The sequence below is a fragment of the Bos grunniens genome, chromosome 8 (genome assembly GCF_055505025.1).
Source record: "Bos grunniens cultivar Pamir isolate PY7600 chromosome 8, Bosgru_T2T1.0, whole genome shotgun sequence".
NCBI lineage: Eukaryota > Metazoa > Chordata > Mammalia > Artiodactyla > Bovidae > Bos > Bos grunniens.
In genome coordinates this window covers 58,408,672-58,424,436 of record NC_141172.1, presented here as the reverse complement: position 1 = coordinate 58,424,436, position 15,765 = coordinate 58,408,672, and the positions used below count along the sequence as shown (strand labels likewise).

General features: G+C 42.8%; 1 protein-coding gene across 2 annotated transcripts in view; it reads right to left on the bottom strand.

Annotated features, from left to right (window-relative positions):
• Nucleotides 1-15,765, bottom strand: part of CCDC107 (coiled-coil domain containing 107) — a 39,880-nt gene that overhangs the window by 21,464 nt on the left and 2,651 nt on the right. Inside the window, exon 1 of one of the 2 annotated variants that reach the window (XM_086415806.1) lies at nucleotides 13,443-13,617. The exons of the other annotated variant lie outside the window; for it this stretch is intronic. The gene's annotated coding sequence lies outside the window, so the exon portion shown is untranslated. Of the gene's footprint in view, nucleotides 1-13,442; nucleotides 13,618-15,765 lie in introns of those variants that run through there. 2 annotated transcript variants of the gene reach the window in all.

The window sequence follows — 15,765 nt, the reverse complement described above, 5'->3', positions numbered from 1 at the left end:
GCCAGATCCGCCTCCGACACCTTCTAAGGTCCACTCCCCACCTCCAGCCCTTGCCACGTCTCGTTAGCTGACCATGAAATACCTGACAGTTCTCTCCCCTTCTACAGCTCCAGGTGCTTTCCTTAGCAGCTTCCCTTCCCTCCCTAGCGTCTATTTCCAGCCAGAAGGAGCGCCGTGTCCTACGCAAATTCCCAGGGGTGGAGTCAGGGGAAGTCACCACGGCCGGGGTGGGTGTGTGTGTTTGGGGGTGGGAGGAGGTGCGTGTTGCGGGGGGTGGGGTGGAGTACGGTGGGGAGGTGGTGGTGGCAGGAGGGCAGCCCAGCTTTCCCCCTCTTTCTAAGATTCCAGCTGGGAGGATAGGATTGCGCTAAAGAAGCGAAGAGGCAGGGTCTTTGGGACAATCAAAGGCGCAATAATCTTCATAACTTTGGGAGATGGTGAAGGACAGGGAAGCCTGGCGTGCTGCAGTCTATCGGGTGGCAAAGAGTCAGACACAACTTAGCGACTGAACAACAAAGGAATTACTTCTAGATGGGGAAGGGCCTCAGAAGCCCTTCAGCCAAGGCCCCTCCAGCGTTGGCCTTGCTCTGCACTGTCAAGATAACGCTAAATTTACAAGCTAGTTTTGGCTATAAAGGAAGGGAAACAAAGCTGAGACACGGAGACTGACCAAGTCTTAATGATTTCATTTGAAGCCTTGGATTCAGCCATGCCCAGAGCTAGACCAGCCTCCTGAACTTTTTGGTTATGCTGCTGCTGCTAAGTTGCCTCAGTCGTGTCCGACTTTGTGCGACCCCATAGACGGCAGCCCACCAGGCTCTCCCGTCCCTGGGATTCTCCAGGCAAGAATACTGGAGTGGGTTGCCATTTCCTTCTCCGTTTTGGTTATGTAAGCTAATAAATTCCCTTTTTTTGCGTAATTCAGACTAAGTTAGATTTTTTTTTCTCTCTCAACCACGAGTTCTGACTAATTCTGTGGGGAAAAACCAGCTGATCAAGGCCAACTGAAAATGCTAAACCTCTGAGATCTTTCCTTATTGTTTAACTCCACCAACCACCCTCCTCTGATTTAATAACTATTCTATCATGCCATTTGAGCCTAAGAGATTTCTGCATATGGTGTGAGTTAATCTAGTCTCTCTCTTGCCAAGCTTTTACATTTCTAGATGTAAAGGAAGCTGACAGACCTGACCGAAACTTATACCCACTGCAGAAATCACCCTGTGAGCTTCCAGAGATTGGGAACTCACTTCCTTACCAAACACTGCTTTCCAATCTTTCTTATTGTTATAACTTCTTTTTTTAAGCAGAATCTACTTCCCTGTTACTTTTGTCACCAGTTCTGCCTCCTGAGCTAGAGTTATACCGTCTTTTACCTCCTGTACATGACAGCCCTGGAGGAATTTGGAGCCAGCCTTGATGGATGGCCGAGGTCTCCCCCCTCCACCACCACTTCTTCCCAGGAACAGCTTTCTAAAGTTCCTTTTACAGTTCTTTTATAGACCATATTTGCAGCCTACTCATCCTAAGACGTGGGGGCCTCTCTCTTTATTGGGCACTTAATCCACAGGACCTTTGTTGGAAAGAAATACACTCCTTTAGCCTAGCTTAAGTAAAGCGGTGTTTATTGTAAGGACACCTGGGTATTTATGAGGCTGGATGGAATGGGAATCCCATAACAGTGTCTGCGATCTGACTGGGCATATGCAGACTGTTATTATCTCTGATTCTGGCATCACTGGGGACCTTGGTGACAGGAGGATGTGGGTCTTCACACTCCTTCTCCTCCAGCCCTGTGAATCACTCTGTGTCTGCTTCTTTTATTTTTTCCCCAAATTTCTTACCACTTTGCTAACCTGCTTCCTATCCCTTAATGTGTATTCTCTACTTCATGCTTCTGCTTCCTCACAACAGTTTTATGTTTCCTCCTCTGTCTCATGATCTCAGTCACATGTTTAATTATAGGAATAATGTGAACACATGGTTAAGAAAATAAAATAGATCTAAAGGGTATACAACAGTGGTACTCAACCAGAAGTAACCGTGACAACCCCAGGGGACATTTGGCAATATCCAGAGACATTTTTGGTTGTCACAGCTGGAGAGGGAGTGCTATCAGTCTGTGGTGGGTGGAAGCCAGGGATGCTGCTAAACACTCAGATCAGTCACTCACAGCAGACAATTTCTGGCCCCCAAAGTTAAAAGTGCCAAAGTTGAGAACTCCTACTAGAGGGTCCCCCCTCTAGTAAACAAAGTAAAAGGCTATCCCCCGCCCACCTCATTCCTACACCCAGCTGTACTTCCCAGAGGTACCTACTGTTCATGACTTCTATTTTTAAGTCTTTGGTAAATATCATTGTGCATGTGTGCTAAGTTGCTTCAGTCATATCCTACTCTTGATGATCCTATGGAATGTAGCCCGCCAGCCTCCTCTGTCCATGAGATTCTCCAGGTGAGAATACTGGAATGGGTTGCATGCCCTTCTTCAGGTGATTCCCCAACCCAGGGATTGAGCCCAAGTCTCCTGTGGCTCCTACATTGCAGATGGATTCTTTACCACTGAGCCACCACCCGGGAAACCCAGAATATCACTGTATCTGTCAATTATACTTAGACTACCCAGAATGAGGAGATTCTGGGCATGTGGCAATCCTACAGGAGCTTCCACACTTCTCAGGCAACTCCCAGCTACAGGTGATAAAGTTTACATGGGCTCTCCTGAACTGGCTGAGAGAATTCCCTGCAGACAAGTTTCTGGAGAGCAGCCTCAGGACAGCAAGAAGTCTCAGAACAGTCAGGTTCCCAAGAACAATGAATGGCTTTGCTGAATTTCCCTGACTCTCCAAAAAACTCATGATGGATCAACTTTCTCAGTCCTTGAGGCTGGGAGAATGCAAACAAACCAGAGGGCAGAGAGACCTGCTAGAGGAAACAGACGAACCTCTTACTGAAGAAATGAGAGCCTGGAGGAGATGTGTGTGAAACTCAAACACAAAAGATTTCCCTGAGCCTGAAAATATGTTATCAAAACTAAAAATGTTTATAGATAAAGCAAAGGTGAAGCTAAAACTCAAAAACAGGTGTAGAAAAATCAAATAGATGAAATATCTCAAAACATGTAACAAAAACATGCGGATGCAAATCATGTGGTCAAAGATGGGAAACTGGAACAGACCCAGGAGAGTTAACTGCAAATTCTATGAGTTCCTGGAGAAAAAGGAACAGGAGAGGAGAGGTCATAATTAAATCAGTTCAGTTCAGTCACTGAGTTGTGTCCCACTGTTTGTGACCCCATGGACTGCAGCACTCCAGGCCTCCCTGTCCATCACCAGCTCCCAGAGTTTACTCAAACTCCTGTCCATTGAGTTGGTGACACCATCCAACCATCTCATCCTCTGTCCTTCCCTTCTCTTCCCGCCTTCAATCTTTCCTAGCATCAGGGTCTTTTCAAATGAGTCAATTCTTCGCATCAGGTGGCCAAAGTATTGCGGTTTCATCTTCAGCATCAGTCCTTCCAATGAATATTCAGGACTGATTTCCTTTAGGATGGACTGGTTGGATCTCTTTGCTGTCCAAGGGACTCTTAAGAATCTTCTCCAACACCACAGTTCAAAAGCATCAATTCTTCGGCCCTCAGCTTTCTTTATAGTCCAACTCTCACATCCATACATGACTACTGGAAAAACCATAGCTTTAACTAGACAGACCTTTGTTGGCAAAGTAATGTCTCTGCTTTTTAATATGCTGTCTAGGTTGGTCATAGCTTTTCTTCCAAGGAGCAAGCATCTTTTAATTTCATGGCTGCAGTCACCATCTGCAGTGATTTTGGAGCCCCCCTAAATAAAGTCAGTCACTGTTTCCACTGTTTCCCCATCTATTTGCCATGAAGTGATGGGACCAGATGCCATGATCTTAGTTTTATGAATGTTGAGTTTTAAGCCAACTTTTTCACTCTCACTTTCATCAAAAGGCTCTTTAGTTCTTCTCCGCTTTTTGCCACATCCATTGGATCATCGAAAAAGCAAAAGAGTTCCAGAAAAACATCTATCTCTGTTTTATTGACTATGCCAAAGCCTTTGACCATGTGGATCACAACAAACTGTGGAAAATTCTTAAAGATATGGGAATACCAGGCCACCTGACCTGCCTCCTGGGAAATCTGTATGCAGGTCAAGAAATAACAGTTAGAACTGGACATGGAACAACAGCCTGGTTCCAAATTGGGAAAGGAGTACGTCAAGGCTGTATATTGTCACCCTGCTTATTTAACTTATATACAGAGTACATCATGAGAAATGCTGGACTGGATGAAGCACAAGCTGGAATCAAGATTGCCAGGAGAAATATCAATAACCTCAGATATGCAGATGACACCACACTTATGGCATGATTAAATAATAGATGAAATATCCATGAGCTGAAGAAAGACTTAAGTTACAGACTGGATCTATAGGAAAAGACACACACTTATGAAGGCAGTTGAAAGGGACAAACTTCCAGTTATAAGATAAATACTAGGAATATAATGTACAACATGATAAAAAAATTAAGTCTGCTGTATGTGACATATGAAAGTTGTTAACAGAGTAATTCTAAGAGTTATCACAGGAAAGCATTTTTTAAATACTTCTTTAAATTTGTATCCATATGAGATGATGAATGTTCACTAAACTTATTGTAATAATCATTTCATGATGTATGTACATAAAATCTTTATTTGTACACCTTAAACTTATAATGTTAATTATATCTCAGTAAAACTAGAAGAAAAACCACACACTTAGTCATATACAATTTAAAATTTCTAAGCTCTAAGGATATGGGAACTCATACACATTTTCATGCAGAAAGAAGTTCCTTTCTTCTTATCTGCTACTTTGGAAGTTAAAAGACAGCAAAATCGAATGTGAGCTAATGAAAGAAAAGGCCTGAAATCCAGAACCAGCCAAGGAAGAAAGAAAGGTATTTGAAAATTTGCAAAAACCACTCAGTATCTTATCTGAGAAATACTTTTAAGATTTTAATGAAACAACAAATGAATCGGAACAGAGACTTCAAGATAGGGGAAGATGAAGAGGAAAGAAAGCAGTGGGGAGCAACGAATCATGACCTATATATTTATACCTATATGTGTATTTATAACATGTAATAAATTGCTAAATAAGGACCCTTGGAACAGATGTGAGGGGCACACTGTGGAACACACTGTGAGGGAAATTCTAATAAGGACTAAATTACATCAATAAAACTCTGGAATCAGGTGGTGGGAATAAGGGGAAGGTAAGTGTTCTAGTGCCTAAAGGGGGAGGGATTGGGAGGATGAGAGGGGAGAGAGGGGGCAGGGAAAATAAGGAAGTGGAAGATAAACCGAGTAGGATGGAAATAGCTGTTCTGGGTTCACACACTGAAGAGGCATGGGTGCCGATATAGAGGGCAGGGCAGGAATTGTTGCTGTTGTTTAGTTGCTAAGTTGTGTCCGACACTTTTGCAACCCCATGGACTGTAGCCCGGAAGTTTCCTCTGTCCATGGGATTTCCCAAGCAAGAATACTGGAGTGGGTTGTCATTTCCTTCTCCAGGGGATCTTCCCCACCCAGGGATGGAACCCACGTCTCCTGCATTGCAGGCAGATTCTTTACTCCTGAGCCACCAGGGCAAGAGATGATAACTATTAATAGAAGGATGAACTCCAAATAACAAAGGGGAAAAATGAACAGCCATTCATTCAATCCAGCAAAGGTAAAGAAAAGAAGAGTTCACAACAGTGTAAAGAAATTTAAAATAAGTAAGATGGAAATTATAAATCAAATACATCACTCATTACATAAATATGAGCGGACCGAATTCCTCCATTAAAAGGCTGTCAGACTTTGTTATAAATCAAATTCTGGTTCATATTATTTAAAATAAACACACTTAAAAAATGGTAAAGAAACTTTCAATATAAAGATGTAGAACAGGGATAGTAAGCAAATAAACAGAAAGCAGGGGTAATGCTGATCTCCAACAAAGAGAATTGAGGTTCAGGCTGAAATTGCTGTGAAGACTGCCCACAAAGTGGTAGGAGAGAACATTGGGGGTGATAGGACTCTTCTGTTTCTTGGTTGTGGTTACATGGCCAAGTACATATGGCCTAAAACTCATAGGCCTGTACACTTAAAAACTGATGAAATTTAATGTATGTAAAAAATTTTAGCATACGTAAATTGCAATACAGCAGTACTTTGGCCACCTCATGCGAAGAGTTGACTCATTGGAAAAGACTCTGATGCTGGGAGGGATTGGGGGCAAGAGGAGAAGGGGACGACAGAGGACGAGATGGCTGGATGGCATCACTGACTCGATGGACGTGAGTCTGAGTGAACTCCGGGAGTTGGTGATGGACAGGGAGGCCTGGTGTGCAAAGAGTCATGGGGTTGCAAAGAGTCGGACACGACTGAGCGACTGAACTGAACTGAATTGAACTGAAAGCTGGCTTTAAAAAAAGAACAAAACTACTGTGTTCACAAAATTTAAATGCTGAATGAAAAAACAGTGTAATGCCAGAAACTCTCTCAATTACCCTGTATCCTATATTATTCAGTCTATCCCTGAAATACCATAAAGATACCAAGCTTTTTTTTTTTTAAAAAAGAGGAAAAATAAAGGGATTACTTATTTCAAAAAATTAGAAAAATAACAAGAAAAGAAGCCAAAGTAATCAGGAAATAACAAACGCTGACGTGAATGGAATGGAAAATAAACAAAAATACTAAAAAGCATACACTTTAAAAAAAAGTTCTTTAAAAGGGCTAATAAAATAGAAAAACATCTTACAAGCATAAGTAAAGAGAAAATAAGAGAGTTAAAAATAGAAAAGATTAGTTGTGAGAAAGAAAACATTATTATAGATAGAAGAGAGGAAGATTTATTTAAAAGTGCAACTTAATATTCCTCAACAGCCAATTTGAAAATTTAGAGGAAATGGATACATTTCAGGAAAAATACAAATTAGCAAAATTGACCCCAAAGAGAAAAGTTTGAAAAGGTCAACTTATCTTAGAAAAAACTAGAATAGAAAGGTGATTAGGGATCTACCTTTGAAAAAGACTGCATTTAATTGATGCCACAACTAAGTGTTATCTAACCATCAATAAGAGTAATTGCCATGCTATTTCCAGAGTCAAGATTATGGAAAAAAGAAGAAAGTCTCTCATATTTAATAAACAGAGCCAGTATAACTTAGTACCATCCCCAATAAAAACTCTAAGTATTTGCTGTTGGGAAATCCTAACAGCAAATATTGTTCTTAATAGTGAAACACTAAAATCACATTATTGAAATAAAAGTTTAGACAGAAATGCCTGCTATTACCCTTGTTGTTTATCATATCTTGGAAGTTTTACCAAATGCAATATAACAAGAGAATGGATTATTATGATTATCTGAAAAATTATAAAGCTATCTATCGTTTTTGCTGATATGATTGTATTATCAAAAACTTCAAGACGAGTTAAAAAAAAAACTAGTAAAAAGACAATACAGGGGCTTGCCTAGTGATCTAGTGCTTAAGAATCACCTGCCAATGCAGGAGACACAAGTTTGATCCCTGGTCAGAGAAGAGCCCACATGCCGTGGAGCAACCAAGCCCATGCAGTACAACTACTGAGCCCATGCTTGAGAGCCCACGAGCTGCAACTACTGAAGACCACGTGCCTAGAGCCCTTACTCCACAACAAGAGAAGCCACTGCAATCGGAGGCCTGCACTCCTCACCTCCCTCACTGCAACCAAGCAAAAGACCACATGCAGCAACGAAAACCCGGCGCAGACAAAAATAAATAGACAAATAAAGTAGATATGCATGTATTTATATATATACATATATAGTGTGTGTATATATATAAAGACAATTAGGAGAGTTGACTGGATACAAGATAAAATAATGAAAGCAAATTGCTTTTTTCCTCAGTTCAGTTCGGTCAGTCATGTCTGACTCTTTGTGACCCCATGGACTGTAGCACGCCAGGCTCCCCTGCCCTTCCCCATCTCCCAGAGCTTGCTCAAACTCACGTCCATTGAGTCAGTGACGCCATCCAACCATCTCATCCTTTGTCGTCCCTTTCTCCTCCTGCCCTCAATCTTTCCCAGCATCAGGGGCTTTTCCAAACAGTTGGCTCTTCTCATCAGGTGGCCAAAGTATTGGAGCTTCAGCTTCAGCATCAGTCCTTCCAGTGAATATTAGGGTTGATTTACTTTAGAATTGACTGGTTTGATCTCCCCAGCAGTCCAAGGGACTCTCAAAAGTCTTTTCCAACACTACAGTTCAAAAGCATCAGTTCTTCAGTGATCAGCCTTCTTTATGGTCCAACTCTCACATCCATATATGACTACTGGGAAAACCATAGCTTTGACTATATAGACTTTCGTCGGCAAAATAATGTCTCTGCTTTTTAATATGCTTTTTTCCTAGTCTAGCAATAAACAGCTCAAATTAAAAATGGGGAAATATGCACTAAAATTATCAAATTCTTAGAATAATAACAACTATAGTCAGCATCATAATTCCATGCACTCTTCTAAGCAATCCTCACAACACCCTCTTGAGATAGATTACTATTGCCAATCTTGATTTGCAGAAAGGAACACTGAGGAATGGGGCGATTAAGTGATTTACCCTATATCACTAGCTAGTAATGCATTAAGAGTTGAAATTTGAATTCTAGTAGCTGGCACTGAGACAACCCTTGTAACCACTATAATACTGTATGTTAATTTAAAAAATTGACATATAACATTATATTAGTTTCAGGTATACAACATGATTTGATATTTGTATATATTGTGAAATGATCACCACAGTACCTCTAGTCAACATGCATCACTGCACATAGCTTTTTTTTTTCTTGTGATGAAAACTTATAAGATCTACTTACTCTCTTAATAGGAATCTACCGTATAGTACTAGGAACTCTACTCAATACTCTGTAATGGCCTATACGGGAATAGAATCTAAAAAAGAGTGGATAATGCATATATATAACTGATTCACTTTGCTGTATAGCAGAAGCTAACACAACATTGTAAATCAACTATACTCCAATAAAAGTTAACTGTAAAAAAACCTTAGTAATTTTTAAATATACAATGGAGTATCCCTGGTGTCTCAGACGGTAAAGAATCTGTCTGCAATGCAGGAGACCCAGGTTTGAACCCTGGGTTGAGAAGATCCCCTGGAGAAGGGAATGGCTATTCACTCAAGTATTCTTGCCTGGAGAATTCCACGGACAGAGGAACCTAGTAGGCTACAGTCCATGGGGATGAAAAGAGGCTGACATGACGGAGCCACTAACACTTTCACTTTCACAATATTATTAACTATAGTCATCATGCTGTACCTTACATTCCCAGGACTTCTTTTTTTAAAGTCTTTATTGAATTTGTTACAATACTGCTTCTGCTTTATGTTTTGGTTTTTTGGCTGCTAGGCATGTGGGATCTTAGCTCCCTGACCAGGGATTGAACCCTCCCCTCCTGCATTGAAAGACAAAGTCTTAACCACTGGACCACCAGGGAAGTCTCTAATTTTTTTTGTTTTAATTGACTGGAAGTTTTATAGTGTGTAAATTTAGTCAAGAATTGACTTCATACATATTTATATGAAGTCATACAATATAACTATAAGATACAAAGTCAGCGTGGGACAAACAGAAAATCAGCCATCTCCCAGGGAGTGAAAGTGCTGAGTCCTAACCACTAGACCACCAGGGAACTCTGTCAACCATCTCCTTGGAAGGGAAGATAAAGTATCAGAAGAAGGGACTTCCCTGGCTGTCCAGTGGTTAAGAATCCACCTTCCAATGCAGGGGAAGTGGGTTCCATCCCTGATCGGGGAAACTGAGATCCCACATGCCACCGGGGCAACAAAAAATGTCCCCCGTGACTCAACCAAGATCTTACGTGCTGCAACTGAGACCTGATGCAGCCGAATAAAGAAATAAATAAATGTTTTTTAAAAACCAGAAAAAAGTCAGGTCTCCCCAAATTAAAGTATACTGTTAGTTACTATAGTTCCAATTTGTATCTCAAAGAACAGTCAAGGACAAATATCTTTTTAAAAAGAAAGAGAGATTTGTCTTACCAAATAGATCAGAACATGCTCAAAGACTAGTTAATCAAATCAATAAGTAGAAGGGAATCAATAAGTAAACAGGAATAAAAAATTAGGTATATATGTATATCAGAACATGGCATTTCAGTACGTTGGAGAAAGTAAGGATGACATAAGAGACGGCCCTGGAACAGGTGCCTGTCCTTACTGAGAGCCAATGCCTGGCTGGGACTGTGTACCTGCTGGGCTTTTGTTCCAAAGCAGTGGTGCCTCGTCGGGGAGAACACAGCTTCTCTTGCAGGACACTCACAGCATCAAAACTGAGGTACTGAGACATTGACTTGGGTTCCAGGCTATCCTTGTGGGTTCTGGTCTATCCTTTCTCCCCTACTTTTCATCCACCTGCTTTCCAGTTTCCTGCCCTGCAGACCCCACACTTCAGCATCAGAAGCAAAGATAACAGCCTTCCATAGACTGTTTAGCTCTTATAGTTAGTTGCCCAGTTGTTTCTGACTCTTTGTGACCCCATGGACTGTAGCCCAGGCTCCCCTATCCATGGAACTCTCTAGGCAAGAATACTGGAGTGGGTTGCCATTCTTTTCTCCAGGGGATCTTCACAACTCAGAGACTGAACCCAGGTCTTATAAGTGTAAGACGTATAATGTGTTGAGGTGATCCATTTATATATTGCATTATGGTTACCACCATGGTTAGCTAACACCTCTATTATGTCACATAGTTAACACTTCTTTTATGTGGTGAGAACAGTTTGAGCTTTGACTGACATACTAGATGAAAGATGTATAAGCTTTCACTGTATTATTCTTTCAACTTTCCTTTAGGCCTCAAATTTTCAAAATAAAATTCTCAGGGGGAGGGAAATACAAAGGATCTAACATTAATAGAAGAGCAAATTCAACTGGTTAGCAAACTTGAAATATGTTCAAATTTGTTAGGAGTCAGGGACATGCAATTTAATAAGGAGATACCACTTAGTGTCCACTCGGGAAATTTCCCCAGTGGAAAACTGGGGCTCACAGTTACTGGAGGACTCTGAAAGCCAGGGTAGACTATGTGCCCCCAGAGTTAGCTCCCCAGGGTGAGTTGCTAGGATGTACACCAGTTCCCACCAGTCATCAGTTAAGAGCTGTTCTGGCAGGAGGCACTGATTTCCCGCAGCTTCTCACTGCCTGCCAATAAAAAGCTGCAAAGATCCTGGCAGTTGGAAGAAGTGCACCCAGTGGGAAGGCCTGGGGGCCAGGGATGTCTGAGGCTCTGTGTGCCTCCCCACTGCTACCTAAGTGCTTATCTCCACATTCTCCCATTTAAATTCTTGAAAACTAAATTCTTTTTTCCTTTTTGGCCATACCACAAGCGTGGCACGTGGGATCTTACATCTCTGACCAGGAATTGAACCCACATTCTCTGCAGTAGAAGCCTGGAGTCTTAACCATTGGACCACCAGGGAAGTCCCCTGAGAGCTAGCATTTGATAACCTCACATCCTCCCTGATTTCTAGGCCAAGCCACCCCAGAGGGGTGGTCTCTGGACAGACCAGCCTTGAATCTGCTGCCACTTGGTTATCTCAATCAACTGAGGTCAGAGGGGTTGGGGGGAGGGTCACATAACACAACGTTGAAGGTCTAGGGCTGCCTCATCAGTAGGGGTCTGACCCCTTAGAAGGGGCTGTAGGTGTGGCCGGCACAGTATTTGGCATTTGTGGTAAAGCAGCTGTAGTCCTGCTGGGCAGCCTTTTGTCACCTGCCCTCCTAGTCATATGGCTAACTCATAATGAACTTGTAGCCTACTGCGTGCAGTTTCGAGGTTGTAAAATAAGTGAGTTGAGCTCACTAAGATTCCTTCAAGCTCCAAACGACTGGTAACTGCCTCTTGCCTCAAACATTTATACATAAACTATCGTTAAGCCAGGACTGCCTCCAACTGATGCTTACATAAATTTTTTAAGCACCAAATTTCATTTCTTCAATATATGTTAGCTGTTATTATTCATCTTTATTATATCTCATTCTGTGGTTGGAGCCATCATCTTGCTCTGCTGCAATATTTGAATCATGAGTTTGCCTTTCGGTGTATTTGCTTTTCTGTAGAGCTCTGGGCCATCACCGTATATGAATGCGCTTTCTGGGTCGCCATTCAAGACAGGGCCAAGCAGAGGCCTAAGGTAGTCACTGGAGACCTGCTGGCACCCTGGCTTCCATGATCAAAGAGCTGCAAACCCTCTTAATGATGCTGTCCTCTCTCCTGCCTCTGAAGCGATTTAACAGACTTTCAGTGACGCTTTTGCTAAAATTGACATCTACAATATCTCCAGACAGGATCCCCTTAACTGATGTCAGATATCTAGACAATCCCATATTCTACAGATAGGAAATTGTGACTTGCCCAAAGTGACACACTGCGGCTGTGCTGGCTTCTTTATCTATACCAAGTTCTTTCCATTACATCATGCTTCCTCCACAGTTCAGGAAACTTATCTCCTGCTGCTGTAAAAAAATTACCATGAACTTAGTGGCTTAAAAAAATAAAAGTTTCTAATAAATGCTGGAGAAGGTGTGGAGAAAGGGGAACCCTTCTATGCTGTTGGTAGGAATGTAAATTGTACAACCATTATAGAGAAGACTATAATGAAGACTCCTTAAAAAACTAAATATAAAATTACCATATGATCCAGCAATTCCACTCCTGGGCATATATCTTGAGAAAACCATAATTTGAAAAGAGACATGCATCACCTCAATGTTCACTGCAGCAATGATTTACAATAGCCAAGACATAGAAGGAACCTAAATGTCTATTGACAGAGAAGTGGATAAAGAAGATGTGGTACATATATATGATGGAATATAACTCAGCCATAAAAAAGAACAAAACAATGCAACATGGATGGGCCCAGAGATTGTCACAGTAAGTGAAGTAAATCAGACAGAGAAAGACAAATATCATATGATATGACTTATCATATGTATGTCGTATGATATGATATGTGGAATCAAAAAAAGCTACAAATGAACTTACTTACAAAACAGAAATAGAATCACAGATGTAGAAAACAAAGTTACAGTTACCAGTGGGGAAGGATAAATTGGGAGATTGGAGTTGACATATGCACACTACTATATATAAAATGGATAACTAATAACGACCTACTGTATAGCACAGGGAACTCTACCCAATACTCTATAATGATCTATATGGGAAAAGACTCTAAGAAAGAGGGAGTATATGTATACATATAATGATTCACTTTTTGATACACCTGAAACTAAGACAACATGGTTAATCAACTATCCTCCAGCAAAAATTAAAAAACAAAATACAAGTTTCTTATCTTACAGTTCTGACACATCTCACTGGCTTAAAGTCAAGGTGTCAGCGGGGCTGGTTCCTTTCTGGAGGTGAGGTGAGGATCTGTTATTTTGCCTTTCCCAGCTTCTGGAGGCTGCCCACGTTCCTCAGCTCATGGTCCCCTTCTTCTGCCTGCAGCATCTTATTCATGCCTCATCTCTCTGCCCTGTCTTCCAAGGTCAAACCTCTTTCCTCCCATGACCCTGAAAACTTTTTCTTTTCAAGGACTTATGATTAGATTGGCCTTCAGGGTAAAACAGGGTGATCTCCCCATCTAAAGATTCTCAAGTTAGTCACATTAACAATTTCATCAGGCAAAGTAACCTCTGCACAGGTTCTGGGGGTTAAGATTGTGAACACTGGGGAGAGGCCATTTTTCGCCTATCACACCCTGTCCGGAGATCAGGGCCTCCTGGAGTCAGTGGGTTAGGCTACTAAAGGTGGACAGAACCTGACTTTCAGAGTCTTGGGAGACTTCCTTGACTTCCTGATATTGGCTGCACTTCACCAAGCCCTTTTCCACACAGCAAATTCTTTCCCAATGCTCCTAGCTGGGCCCCCTCCTCTTGTCTACTGTAGAACCATTCCCTGAAATGAGCATGGAGGATCAGGAGAGGACAAAAAATGGGCTCTGGTGTTTGTCCTCTAGGATCTCAGCTGAAATTATGATCCTGGAAAAGCTGAAATGTACAGCACTGGCCCCTCAGCTCTGAGAATCCCCCAGGCATTCCTGACATTTGAGCAGTTGAGGTGCGGGTCAGACTTTCAGATGTCCTTTCTGATGTCCAGCCTCAGAGGGAAATATGTATGTCAATATCACAAAGATACCACGTGACACACTTGGGGAAGGAGACAGACCCTGCTCTCATAACCATCTTCCATACGATGATCTAGGACTGAGGGAATGCAGAGAGTCATAAGGAAATGTGCATCCATCACTAAAAGAGCTAAAGAGGACAGAGACACAGGCCAGGTGGCCTAAGACATCCAAAGCATTATGAGCGTGAAGTTCATTCAACCCCATTTGGGCACACTGCCTCCTGAAGCCTCTCCAACAGGCGAGTTAGGCAGCATGCCCATTGATTTCTCTTTTGAGCACATAGTGGTAGCTTGCTTTTGACATTTTACCTGGTACCCAGGCCCTGTTCCATACAGGTTCTGAAAACTGGGACATTATCTCCAGTTTACAGAATTCCTGCAAGTGTTCCTGCAATTGATTTACACACTTGCTGTCCCTACCCCAAGCCCTGTGCTCCACAGATTCAAGCGCCTTGACCGCCCCCACTCACCGCAGCTGCTCTGTACACTCCCACTCACTTTCACAGGCCCCCGAGGGCCCAGGAAGTCACAACATGTGCCACTGTCGCTGTCTCGGGGAGGCCCTGACCATGTTCCTCCCCCAGGGGAGGGGGCTGGGTTGTTGGAAACTTTAATCAAGCAGGGACGGTTAACAGCTGCAGGGAAACACCTTAGGAAAGAAATCATGAGCCTTAAAAGAAGGAAATACTTGCAGAATCTGTACCCATGACCTTTAAAGACTTCTGAAAATGGCCAGTCATTTCCCACCCTGGGAAAAAACCACAGCCATCACAGGCACTGTTCAGGCCACAGACTCCTCTGGGCTCACCCCGCGACAGGCTCGGGCAGAGATGGTCACCTCGTACAGACACCCCGACAGACTGCAGAGGCCTGGGGATGTGTGTGCGTGCCTACACACTCACACCCCTGTGGACGTCTGCCTCTCCCCCCGACACGTTTCTCAGGTGACAAATGTATTCGTCTGTGTCAGTGGCACTTTTTCTGGGGCAAACTGGGTGTCACTGTTGGGCACGGCTCCCGTCAGACTCACAGGACCATCTCAGCGCCCCTCCACACACCACTAACCATACACTGCAAGCTGCTAGCGTGTGGCGAGGACCTCTTTCCCCTTCCTTTTTCTTCCTCACAGCTGCGGTGATGGGGGAGGGGGGTTCTGAGGGGGCGGATGTCACCCACTTGGGGTGGGTTTTTCCCAATTCTCTACCTTACCTTGTCCCAGCTTCTTCTCACCCTCCAAGTGGGCCCTTTTTTGGGGGGGTCACATCCTGGTAAAAGAACTTTAGGGAGCACTTCTGCTCAGCAACACCCCCCCCCCATTTCCTGTCCTCCATCTGCCAGGCCTCTTAGCCCCTGGTCTTTCCCCACAACTGCCCCCCTTTTTTACTGGGGCTGTGTGTAAAACAACAATATAGGGGCTTCTTTTTTTGACCATGTCACATGGCTTGTGGGGTCTTAGTTCCCCATCCAGGGACTGAAATTGGGCCCTTGGCAG